Genomic DNA, 13,605 nt, shown 5'->3' on the forward strand with positions numbered 1-13,605 from the left:
CACCTCTGCTGGGAAATAAGCTTTGTTGGCCTCAGCAGTTTGCACAGCTTGGTGATGACACTGCTCCAAAAAGATGTGCCTTCATCCGGTATTCAACAAGATCTTGCTGTGCATCATCACCCTCAGACCACCACAGGAACCGCAAATAGTCGATATGCTTTTCTGATACCCTTGACCTGATGAAACATTGCTTTGATATCAGCCATCAAAGCAACCGGTTCTTGGCTGAATCTGATGTGAACTCCAATGAGTGAGTTGGTAAGGTCTGGACCCTGCAGCAGTTGGCAGTTCAGTGATGTTCCTTTGAAGATTGCCCCACAGTTAAAGACCGCCCTCAAGGTTCCTTTCCTTGAGTGATACACCCCCTGGTGTGGGATGTGCCATAGCTCTCCTTCACGTCGATTCAGCTGGTCCACTGGCACCATTTCAGCATAACCTTTATTGATCATTTCTGTGAGGAAAGATGTATATTCATCATGAAATTTCTCATTGTTGCCAAACCTGCGTTTCAGGCTCTGGATCTGCTGTGCTGCAATGCAATGGTTATTCGGCAAATTAACACTTTCTTGTTTGAAAGGTAAGTTTAGACAATAGTGAACATCTATCATCTTTACTGCGTGATTCATAATATCCAAGAACTTTACCTCTTCTCTGGGCATTTCTTCTACTTCCTTGCTGGTTCTTTCACTGAAGTCGTGATCGTGTTGCTTGACCAGTAAAGGGCCTGTCCCACGAGCATGCGACCTACATGCGGCAAGCGCGACCAAACCGGAAGCGGGGCCCACGTGGAGGTCGAGTGATCCCCATACAGGGCCGGTCCCACCAGTATACGCCTACATGCGGCGAGCGCGACAAACCAGAAGCAGGGGCCGCGCCGAGGTCGAGTGAGTGACATGAAGTTCAAGCGAAGTCCGCGGGATGTTTGCGCGTGACGTACGGCATCAAGATGCTGCGTACGGCGTCGAAACACTGCATATGCCCGTCGAGGCGGTGCGTATGGCGTCGAGGCGGCTGTGTGCCGGCAGGCCGTTGCCGCGTGGAATTTTTGAACACGGTCAGTTTTTCGGAGCCCCGCGCGATGTCGGGACCAGCTCCGCACAACTCCATACCCCTCCGGCGATCGAAGTGGGACCGGCCCCACGAGGCCGTACGGCTCAAGCGCCCACGTTAGGTCGCGCTTGCTGCATGGAGTTGCATGCTCGTGGGACAGGCCCTTAACCCCTCTAAGTTTACAGTGGATATTTGTTTGACAGCAGCAATAGGGCAGCCATTTTCATCCTTGCTTTCGTTGTCTCTTCTCAGGGGACCATGGATGACCCATCGAGTAGGGTCCTCACAGGAAATGGTCCGTCCCCTTGGCTGTTGACCTGCTCCCAAGGTTCCAACCCCTTTGAAGCAGTTGTTCCCACGAGTAGGTTGATGCCAGAGTCTATTTTAGGAATCTTGATATCCTTCAGGTAAGGCCATTGCTTCAGCTCTTCCTGGCTGGGAATGTTTAGATGAGAAACAGGCATGGTCTTATGTGTGAACACATCAGATAGTTGTATAAAATTGTCTTTGTCCAGACTAGATATTTCCAAACCTGAGATATGATGACTGATCACAAGCTTCTCTTCATTTATGGTACGCAAGCAAATCTTAGTCTTTTCTCCTGTAATGTTCAGTCTTCTCATCAAACTTCCTGCACAAAAGGTTGTTGAACTTGCATGATCCAAAAATGCATATCTTTGCAACACTGTGTCCCCCTTGTGGCTCTTTACCTGTACTGCTAAGATGGAGAAGATGCAGGCTTCATCACCGGTCCCAATATGCCCACACATCTTAGATGAGGAAACAGCATCATTCACTCACAGTTGACTTCTCATTCTGCTCTGTATGCTTCGGCTTCGGCTTCAGTGTGAAGTATTTCAGGATGATCCTGTTTAGGCACATCATAAGTCATACGACTCTTGCAGTCTTTGACCATGTGTCCTTTCTTCTTGATCAGTGGACACCGCTCCAATGTGTGACCACTTCTTCATGATCTCTTGGCTTCAAGCATATTGATCCTTGCATTGGATACTGCCAGCTCCATCTCTATTTCCAACTGTTCCAACTCTCTTTTAAAATATTTCTCTTGTGCCTCAAGTTCAAGCTCAAGCTTGGCATTGGTTGCTGCCTATGATGCACATGATGAAGAACTAGATTTGTGACCTGATCTTCGTCTTGAGACATTTGAAATACTGTTTCAGGTCCTACTTCTGATTCTACAACACTCGGTTGTAAGGCATCTTCAACTATGGAGTGTGTAGTTTGTTATCCAACTCCAGATAATCACCTCTCCACATCTTGTATAAAATCATTAAAAGATTCCATTCTTTTTTGAAACCACTGTTCTTGCCTTTCCCGCTCCTTTTCAGGCAATGGTATTTCCATCAATGACTCGTGGTGCTTTCCGACTTCATTGCAGAGCTGTTAATTGAACCAGGTTAGATTGTATTTCATTTGCCTTTTCATCTGATTTCATGAGCTCCTTCAGCTTTTCAATTAACTTGTCAGCTTGTTTGCATACCATGTTACTTGCTTCTGACATCTTTGCATGAACAATGACTGGCCTTTGTCGGTGAGTTCAATGGTTCTTCTTTCTTTTCCAGAATCCTGTTCCACTTCGCCCTCTTGCGGCTGAGCTATAGACATACTGGCTCACTATCCCTTTAAGACGTGTTGACGTAATGCCGCACGCTTCCAGATCTGTCCCTGCGCGTTGGGTTCCGAAGTTTCCGATCATCGTTCTTCAGATAGAGCAGGAGTCGACCTTGTCGAGTTGACGGCATCAGGCAGATCCTTTGTTCCCAGGTTTTCACCAGCTCCAGTTTCACCCATAGAGATCAGTTCTTACTTTAATGTAATGCCAATTTCAAACTTTTCCAATGTCCAGCTTTCCGTTGCCATTACTACACAGGGAGGCAGGTAGGAGTGATCGTACGCAGACGATAAAAAGAAACGGATCCTCCAGTCGTTATTTCCAGTTTAATTGATTCTTTATTGAAGTAGTTGTACAGACAAAAAAGTGAACATACCAGATCCTCTTTATTCTTATACAAATTGTAGCTTTCCGTTCTTACTATCTGATCTGGTAAGAACTGTATCCTCTCTCCCGTGCCTGTTCGTCTGATCTGCCTACACCCTCCCCTGGTATGATATATGTAACGTTCATCTACATATCAAAAGCCCACCCCCAAGCGTTCAAAATAATACTGCTAGAAATATCTAGACAAAATAATATAAGATGCTAACAGTAACTAGCCTAAGCATGAATGGCTCCTAGATAATACATACATCGCAATATAACATAAATCGCATATAAAATTTGCAAGACAGTGAAAAGAAAACATAAATTTCTATAACGCAAGGTTTCTTGGAAACACAACTAACCTGCAATGGATAAACTACCTGTCCAACTAATACAAGGACATAGATAGTCACAAAATGCTGGTGTAACTCAACAGGTCAAGCAGCAGCTCTGGAGAAAATGGATCGGAGACGTTTCGGGTCAGGACCTTTCTTCAGACTGATACTTATATCATATTCAGACTGATATTTAATACGAGGTAATCTTCATCTATTAACAAACCTAAAACATTATGTGTTCAGCTTCAAAAACAGTTTTCAACAAAATCATTTGAAATCTATGAATTATATAACCCTCGCTATTTTTTTTTTACAATAAATTGCTTCCTTGACATGGTTGCTCTTTAACTTAACAAATCAAGATTAAAAATTAAAGCAAAAGCAATTAAGGTGCGAATTAATTTTTGATTGTCAAGCAATTAAACATCTCCGCATGGCCATCCAAAATAAATACAATGCAAAACATGGTAAAATCGAAATATAAAATATTGCTAATGCTGGAAATCTTTCCATGAATAGAAAAGTTGCTCAGCAATTCAGGCAGCTTCTGAGAAAAGAAAGGAACAAACAAGAAAGGAACCCAGTTATTCAAGCAGCATCTGTGAAAACAATTGGATGGTCACATTTCGACTGAAAATCCTGCATCAGGACTCAATCTCAGCCCGTAACATCTACGATCCCTTTGCCTCCACAGATGCTGTTTGAAACACTGTGTTCCTCCGGCTACTTGTTTTTGTGGAAAAAAGATTATATTTGCAAAAGGAGGAGAAGAGGAGAAAAGAAAAAAGGAAGGTCTACCTTAGGAAGGAGAGATGGAGAGGCTGAATGAAGCAAGTTGTGATGCAGGCTGAGTGGCAATTTTAAAAGCTGATCAATAACAAAAGGTCATAGACACAAAATGCTGGAGCGGAACATGCAACATCACTGTAGAGAAGGAATGGGTGACAGTTCGAGTTGAGACCCTTCTTCAAACTGAGGTAGTGTCTCGACCCGAAATGTCACCCATTCCTTCTCTCCAGAAATGCTGCCTGTCCCACTGAGTTACTCCAGCATTTTGTGTCGATCTTCGGTGTAAACCAACATCTGCAGTTCCTTCGTACACAATAACAAGAGGTTAACTCGAACCTTTCCCTGTTCTAATGAATGGTTATCAATCTGAAACATTATCTGTTTCTCTCCCCACAGGTGCTGCCTGTCCTTCTGAGTACTAGCAGCTCCTGTGTTTTCACTTTATGCTGTGACACCACTGTTCTTATAAAAGTCCACAATCTCGCCAATGCCAAGTGAAACAACAAGTGCAAAGCTTCTTATATAGCAACGAAAATGTCCATCTGGTCAATCAAAGATTCAGGGAAGAATTGTCCTCGCTCCACTACTGGGTCTGTATTGAAAGATGTTCTCCAAACTAAAGGATCCTCATCCAATTGTAGAATACCAGCCAACCAGAATCTACCATACATACCAGGGAGAGATGATTGGGGTAGTCAGTCTGTGCAGGAGGTTTCTCTGTAGGAGAGGCTAGGACTCTGCGAGAAGAGGAGGCTGAGAGTAATAGGCATGAACACCACCCTAAAATCCAAGTTTACTCAGACCAAAGTTTGCTTATTACCCATTTTCATAGCATGGATTACCCAGCCTCTTCCTTTTGACCCATGTTACCTGTAAATTTCCATTCAGAATTCCTGCACTAAAATCAAATTTAAAATGGAATTTGCTCGAACTAAAATCAAGTAACAAAAATGGACAGCTTATCCCATTTTTCAATGCAATTAATGGTGTTGAATTTATTGGAATTTTGAAAAACAGCAAGAGCAACTCCACACTTTGCTACACTACAGTCCATCTGCCATTTCTCTGCCCACCCTCTCAACCTATCCAAGTCCTTCTGCAGAGTCCCTGCTTTCTCTACACTACCTGCCCCTCCACCTATTTTCGTAGCCACAAACGTGGCCACAAAGCCTGCAATCCCCTCGTCCAAATCATTAACAGACAACGTGAAGGGTAGCGGTCCCAGCACCGATCCTTGCGGAACTCTGCTAGTCACTGGCAGCCAACCAGAAAAAGCCCCCTTTATTGCCACTCTTTGCCTTCTGCCATCCAGCCAACCTGATATCCATGCTAGTATTTACCTTTTGATACCATTGGCTCTCATCTTCCTTAGTAGCCTCCCATGTGGCACCTTATCAAAGGCTTTCTGAAAATCTAGGTAAACAACATCTACTGACCCTCCTTTAACTGTCCTGCCCTTTACTTCTTCAAAGAATTCCAGCAAATTTGTCAGGCACGACCTCACATTCACAAAGCCATGCTGACTTTGGCCTATTTTATCGTGAATTTCGAAGTGCTCCGTAACCTCATCCTTTATAATCTCTATACCTATAAAACTCTTGGATGTTGGTGTATTATTTGTGTGTGTATTTGTGTGTGCGTGTATTTGTTCGTCTGCGTTTCACATCCCCTTGAAAACACGACGTGCTAACGGTGAAATTTTTACATATTCCGATAGAGATTTACGCCATGATGTCAAAAATCGCCTCATCTGAAAATTTTATGCATTATTTCCCGAGTTATTTATGAAAATGTTCAAACATTTCAAATAACTTAGTAAATAAGCGAGATGGTCTCGCTGATGACGTCACAATGGAACTCCATGCCTGCCGCTGCTCGCGCTGCGAGTGATGTCACCCCTGTTCTGTCTTATGTACTTCTTCGCTTCTTAACTTTCACTTCTTTAAATTAGTGGCGTAGCATTTTTAAACTGCTGCTCAGGTCGTGCTGCTCGCTCCGCTGGGCTCATTTTAATTCTAGAACTTTGCGGCGGCGGCTATTATCACCGCGCGGGTGAGGGTGAGGTTGCGGGACAGCGCGATGGGAAGTTGATCCTGGCGGCCATTTCTCGCTCTGGGAGAGGCCGTCTATGGGGACCTGCGATTCCTCCGTCGATCGCAGGGACTCGGGGAATCGTGACGCCTTTTCCTCGCTGGTGATCCCGATCACACCTGGCCATCACACCACGTCATCGTCTGTCACGCGGTTGGGTAGGCTTCCCCTCGTGGAAGCCACGATCAGCCGGCCCTCTGCTGCTTTTGACCGTCCTCAGATCGCTCCGGGTCTCGCTTGGGTCTGCACCGGCCACAGCCTAGCTCGGGCCCAATGACTCTGCTGCTCTAGGACCTGGGTAGGTTCTGCCTCTAACCCCTCCCCCTCCTCTCTACCCCCTCCCTAGGGCAGAGAAAGAGAGAGAGGGGGGAGGAACAGGAGTGGAGAGAGAAGGGTGGAGGTAGGGGGGAGAGGGGTAGAGAGGGGGGGGGAGGAGGGGGGGAGCGAGAGGGACAGAGGAGAGGGGGGAGAGAGGGGAGGGGAGAGGGGGGGGGGTGGGGTTAGGGGGGTGGGGAGGCTGCTGCTCTATGACCTGGGTAGGTGCTGCCTCTACCCTCTCCCTCTTTGTCCCTTCCCTTTCCCCCCCCTCTCTCTCTGCCCCCTCCCTCTCTGTCCCCTGCCCACCTCCCTCTCTGCCCCCCCCCTCCCTCCTCTCTCTCCCTCCCCTCTCTCTGCCCCCCCCCCACCTCTCTGCCCCCCCTCCTTCTCTGCCCCCCTCCCTCCTAGGGAGTGGTTTGCCTCCCCACGTTCCTCTCTGCCCCTCCCTCCATCTCTGTCCCCCCTCCCTCTCTAGGGAGTGGTGAATATTGGGACCTATGGGTGAGTGGTGGAGTATTGCGTCTGGGAACAGTACAAGTAGTGTTCCCTAATTCATCATTCATGTTATATATCTCCAAATCATGGTAATAGAAACACATGCTATCACAAAATTCAAGATAGGCACAAAAAGTTGGAGTAACTCAGCAGGCAAAAAGCATCTCTGGAGAAAAGGACTTTTTAGGTCGAAACCCTTCTTCAGGCTGAGTCAGGGGAAAGGGAAGCGAAATATTTAGACGGTGACACGGAGAGGTATAGAACAAATGAATGAAAGATATGCACAAAGAAACAATGATAAAGGAAACATTGTTAGCTGTGTGCTAGGTGAAAACGAGTTACAGACAATGAGACTCAACAAGATGACTTTGAAGTTAGTACAACGAATTGGGTGGGAGAGAGATGGAGAGAGAGAGGATGCAGGCATTACTTGAAGCTACAGAAATGAATATTCATACCTGTGGGTTGTAAGTTGGCTACGACTACCGGTATTACACAGTAACTGTACTAGTTAAAACTACCTGTATGATTAACCTTTGGATAATAATAATAATACCCCTTCGTGGCTAAACATTGAAAACACAGCAGTGAAAAATTCCTCCCTCTGTACTTTGCTTTTTTCCAAAACAGAATCCCCACATAAGTTGGTTGGTGAGAACTTCATTTTAAGAAATTCTATTCGAATTTTAAATCAGATAAGAAGTTTCAGTACATTGTCAAATGTCTCTATTTACACCCCCATATGTCACAACCACTCCTTTTTGCCATCACAGACGGATGGGGTGTTTGCTGTCTGGAGGGACAAGGGCCTTGCGACCCTCAGAGATCTATATATTGACAAAAGGTTTGCTTTGTTTAATCAGCTGAAATCAAAATTTAACCTTTCCAACTCTCATTTTTTTCGCTATCTCCAAATTAGGCACTACGTTAAAGATCAAATTGCAAATTTTCAAACCATGCCTGACAGTTGCCCACTCTATGAGCTCCTGCAGCTTCATCCAGACTCCAAACATCTAATATCTCGCTTTGTGAGTCTATTCACCACCTCTGTATCCACTACCCATCTGAAAGAAGCCTGGTCTACTGAGCTGAATTTCGAGGTGTCTGACGACACTTGGAATGAAGGTCTGACCAGAATCCAAACTTGTTCGATCAATGTCAGGTATAAACTGATTCAGTTTAAAGTCATCCACAGACTCCACTACTCAAAGACCAAATTATATCGAATCTACCCTGCTATTTCTCCATTATGTGACAGATGCAAAAGTGCAGATGGTTCTTTAACACATATTTTCTGGCTCTGTCCTCATATACAAAGATACTGGTCTAAAATATTTAAGTGGTTTTCTGGGGTCTATGGAAAAGATATTCTCCCTGATCCAGAACTGGCACTTTTTGGATGCTCAGAGACTGCTTTGTACTTCACGTCTGAAGAACAACAAGCACTGATGCTTGGTATGGTGGCAGCCAAGAAAATGATCCTAACAGACTGGAAATCATCTACACCCCCCTGCTTCGAAAAATGGCTCAATGAAATGATAATAATCATACAGATGGAAAGGATACGCTTCTACAACTCCAAGGTACCAAACAACTTTTTAAGTGTTTGGGGACCATTTATCAACCATCTCAAAGTCCAATAATTTCATAATTTCATATTATCTGCAGTGATGTAGTCCTGTGACCTTTACTTCTGCTTTTGCAATGCATGACTGTGTAGCACCATGTGGATTGTACCAATACTGTTATGTCTGGCGGCTTTGTTTTATTATTATTTTTTTTTTTATTAATTATAATTTTTTTTTTCCTTCCTTTTTTTTTCCTGTTATCTTTTTCAGTTTTTTTTTGTTTGTTTTATTCTGTTTTGTTAAAAAATTGTATAAAATAAGAAAAAATATTAAAACAAAACTACCTGTATGAGAACAATATTTGGATGTGTGGCACAATCAGCCGGCAGGAAAGAATCAAATGTACAGGGCATCCATGAAGGCTTAATATTAGAACAGTAATTTACTATGATAGTTCAAAGAAAAGTTGAAATAATCTTAACTTCCTTGAGTTTAGGACCAGCAGGAGTCCACAGGGGTTCCCAGGATACCCAAATTCTTTGAAAAGGAAAGGCTATGGTGCATAGGTCTCGAAACGAAAGAGAGGAGTCAGGTATTTCGAGAGGCACCTTTATTTGTGTTCCTCCCGGTTGTAGGGAAGTCCACATGAGAGAAAGATGGCACCCAAAACCCCTGCCTTTAAACCCTCTGGTTAAGGGCCGCCTCCGGACTGAACCACTCCCGTGCCGAGAGGTTCGACAGTTAGGATGGCCCGACCCTTGGGAGCTGCCACAAGGCTCTGGATGTCTCTGTATTTTTCCAAGTGTGAGCAAGTAGAGCTGTTTTGCACAAACATATGATAGATTCGACCCATGTCAGTCATTATACGAGGCACACTTTTTAATATAAGTATAACGAAAGAGAATGGAAGTTGGATTTTTTAGCACTGTTGCAACCTAGCTCTGACAGACCGCAACATAGATATGTACAGGTCTGTACAGTGAATAGTGTTCTTGTCCTTACCACACATAGATGAGAAGGCAGGAACGGGATACTGATTGGGGATGATCAGCCATGATCACATTGAATGGCGGTGCTAGCTTGAATGGCCTACTCCTGAACTTGTTGTCTATTGTAGATCATTTTGCATGCCCAGAGCAGCAACAGATTTTACTTATTGCAAACTCAGTGGAATGCACACAACATTGAAACAGCGACGGGACAGTAGAAATGACATTGATTGAGAACTACGTTGGGGTATCGTGATTTTTTCACAGCAGAAAAGACACTCAGATGATTCACAGGAGAGTATAACAAAGAAATTACTCCTCAGCCATTAAACTGAATTATAATGAAATTAGAAACCCACTGCATATTATTTTAAAAAATTGCTGCAATCAAATTTGGTTTCCCTTGTCGGTCATTTTAGACGATTTAATTTTGACTCTTCATGAAAAGATAATTATCTGAAATTTGAACTCAGCTTTTTGTTTCTATTAATCTACCACTTCATTGAATTTCGCTGCTTATCGGTACAGCTGCTGTTTGAGAACAAAAGCCAGAAGTTGACACAGGGAATGGCTATTTTGAAGATGAGTCTCCTGAACCCTGTGCAAAATAAGTGACGTGCCTTCAACTCCCCCCCCCCCCCCCCCCCCCCCCCCCCACGGTTGTATGGATGGAAATGCAGCAGGAGTTTTAGACCTGTGAGGAGTCGAGTTCCATCCCAGGTCAAAGCGGAGTTAACTGCTTCGATGTGGACATGCTTTACTGAATTAACGCGTTTACTCCTGCTGCTGTTAGCTAGGGTAGAGATGAAATGCTTTTTTAAGCCACATGCTCCATTAGATCAAAAACAGGTGTCAAACATCCACTCTACCCCAGGCTGACCACCTTTGAATGAAATTGTGGCTGCTCCCTGTCATAGCCCCATCGATTCGCTTCAGCTCCATTTCCGTCTCATTCCTATCCATTAAAAAACTATCAATCACTGAGTTAAAATCAACTCAATTTTTGTGTGAGAGAGAGAGTTCCACGTTTCTACCATTCTTTGTACATGTTTCCTTTCTGCTCCCCTGAAAGAGATGGCTCTGATTGAAAGGTGTATCCAATTCCCCTAGATTGCAGTGCTTCATGCATGATCCACCTACATACCACCATCTCCAGTCTACCAATACCTTTTCAAATCCAAAAATGTAAATCAAAGCACTCCTTGGCCTTTTATATTCCAGGATGGTTTATGTAACCTATCTACCTAATCTAACCCTTGGGGCCAGATAGCTTTCTGCTACATCTGTGTTTTCTAACGCTTTCGTAGACCTGGTCCCCAGTACTCCAAATGTGCAAATCAGTGAATCCCACTGGTAGGAGAATACCAGTGAGTGCCGCATCTTCTGAACCACATATCTCCCACAGGATGGATTATTCTGTTGAATCTTGCTTTGTGAGAAAGATTGAGCTGTGGCAACCGAGGGAATTGCATAGGGGGTGAGTTAACACATTTCGTAAAAGCGTATCCAAACTGTGTACCGAGCTTGTAAACTCTTCATTACTGCATGACTTCAAATGATTCTCAATGCTCATGTCATTCTCAACTAATGTCATTTGTGTCCTTGGTTTGCCTGCAAGAATAGCTGGGCTGGAAATAGATTTTTGATCTTCATTTTCAACATCGGATGATAAGTAATGACAGCTGGTTGCTTTAATGGAACACTTTCTGCTTTCTGTCAAGGCACGCAAGAGATGGGCTCAGCATAAAATATCTGCCGTCCTCTGGAACACAGATTTAATGATTGGGTTGCCAAATAAACTAATCTGGATTCATCAGTCAGCCTGCTTCATGTTCTCTTCTGGGAATGTACTCTCTCTTGTTCTGAAGATATTGACCATTTCTAGGGCACAGCAACCCTCCATTACCTTCCCTGCTGGGTCATTTCCATTGATGACTCAGAAAGCTATGCATTGCCTCACTACAATTTAATAAGAGGTGCGTAATGGCAGAGATCCAGCTCATTGTGAGTTCCTGCAAATAAGTAATTTATTTATTTTCCGTAAGGATGACTAGGCATGTTGCATTAAAATAAACTGCTGAATGATCTTGTGAGTCAGGCAGCATCATTGAAGTGGACAGATAAAGGGCCCTGAAGCAAAATGTTGACCATCCATTTCCCTCCACAGATATTCCTGATGCACTGAGTTTCTCCAACATGTTGTCTTTTGCTCCATATTCCAGCATTTGCTATCTTTTGTGTCTTTATACTACAATACGTTCTTTCTTTGATCCTCTTGGCACATGTGTGACCTTAACTGGAAAGATTGACTTAACTTTATATCTAGCTGTGCTGTAGCATTTGAGTCTTGGTTCAATAATCTTTTCTTGCCACATGTACCTAGGCACATGTACATGGTACAGGTACATAGACCTGCACATGTCCATGGATTTCTTCCATATATTTAAACAATAGACAATAGACAATAGGTGCAGGAGTAGACCATTCGGCCCTTTGAGCCAGCACCATCATTCACTGTGATCATGGCTGATCATCCACAATCAGTACCCCGTTCCGGCCTTCTCCCCATATCCCTTGACTCCACTATCTTTTAGAGCTCTATCTAACTCGCTCTTGAAAGCATCCAGAGAATCGGCCTCCATTGCCTTCTGAGGCAGAGAATTCCACAGATTCACACCTCTTTGTAGGCAAAACACGCCTTCTTCATGCACTAGCCCTGAGCCATGTGAATATCGGAGGTCTATCCTCCGAAAGCTCTAGGAGGATTGTTGAGCAACTTGATCAAATAATCCGTACTTCACCCTTGAGTTAGCATCTCAATCACTGGTCAGTCATCAACGTTTTATGTTGTTCATAACAACTGTGGCATATGCCTGATAATTCAACGGAAAGATTCAATCCAGCATGCCAATTCTTTCTCGAATCCATCTGCTGTTTATTCAGTAAAGCAAAATAGTTTAGAAAAACGTTCTGATCAAAAATACAGAATGAATGGCCACACCTTCAATCCATCACTACTGTATGTGTATAAAAGACTTCAATCCAAACTCTTTCCTGACATATCGCAGAACATTACATTATCCCAATCCACATCTATTCCTATTATATGCAATTGTATTCCCAATCCAAACATTTATTTTGTAATGATCAGCAGCTAAATCAACAACAAATATGAATTCATGGTTGGTTGGTTCTGAGAATTAAGATTCCATTAAATAGCAGGCAGCACAAGAATTCTAATCAATGTAGGCCACTGGGTAACTCGTTCCTAATATACCAAGGAACAGAAATTCAATGTACTTTGACCAGAGTTCAACACAGTATATTTGGGTATGATCCACTCATCTGTTAGATTTGCCATGATATTTATGTTTCATTTGGCCTACTTGGAACTACCTCAGCAGAAATATTGCATAATATATGTCTAGTCTCCAATCTTACTCCATCAGCTTTGACTTGCTGGTGAGAGATGAATTGGAGGGAAGGGAATGCATGAGAGATGGTAGGTATTTATAGTCCTTGAGGAAGGTCAACAAGTCACCCATGACTGTTGGGCAGCCAGATGGATTGTCCAAACTTTTACATCTTTGGAAAAGAGACTCTAAAGCCCCTGTTCCACTTTCACAACCTAATTGGTGACCTCTGCTGAGTTTGCCCTTGACTCATACCCGCAGCATGGTCGCCACGAGGTCATAGGAGGCTGTAGGAGGTATTCGTAACTCGTCCTCCTGCTCGTGAGTGGGCTCCGCGTACTCGTGGCCTCAAGTAGGTCGCAGTGTTTTTTCCAACCTGATAAAAAAAATGTCCACTAGTAAAAAAAAAGGTCGGCATGGAAAAAATTGATACTTTTTACCCTTAGGTAGGTCGTAGCAGGTTGTGATGGTAGTCGTAGGTAGTCGTAGAGAGTCGTGGGCAGTCGTAGGTAGTCATAGGTCGGTAACTGGCTCGAGAATAAAAAAGCAAAC

General features: G+C 43.7%; 1 long non-coding RNA gene across 1 annotated transcript; it reads left to right on the forward strand.

Moving 5' to 3' along the window:
* The first annotated feature begins 4,434 nt into the window (after nt 1-4,434).
* On the forward strand, nt 4,435-13,390 carry LOC129701428 (uncharacterized). Its single transcript, XR_008724194.1, has 3 exons — nt 4,435-6,568; nt 11,046-11,117; nt 11,362-13,390. It is a non-coding gene; the product is annotated as an uncharacterized LOC129701428 (long non-coding RNA).
* The last annotated feature ends 215 nt before the right edge of the window (nt 13,391-13,605 follow it).

Source organism: Leucoraja erinacea, chromosome 11 (genome assembly GCF_028641065.1).
Source record: "Leucoraja erinacea ecotype New England chromosome 11, Leri_hhj_1, whole genome shotgun sequence".
Taxonomy (NCBI): Eukaryota; Metazoa; Chordata; class Chondrichthyes; order Rajiformes; family Rajidae; genus Leucoraja; species Leucoraja erinaceus.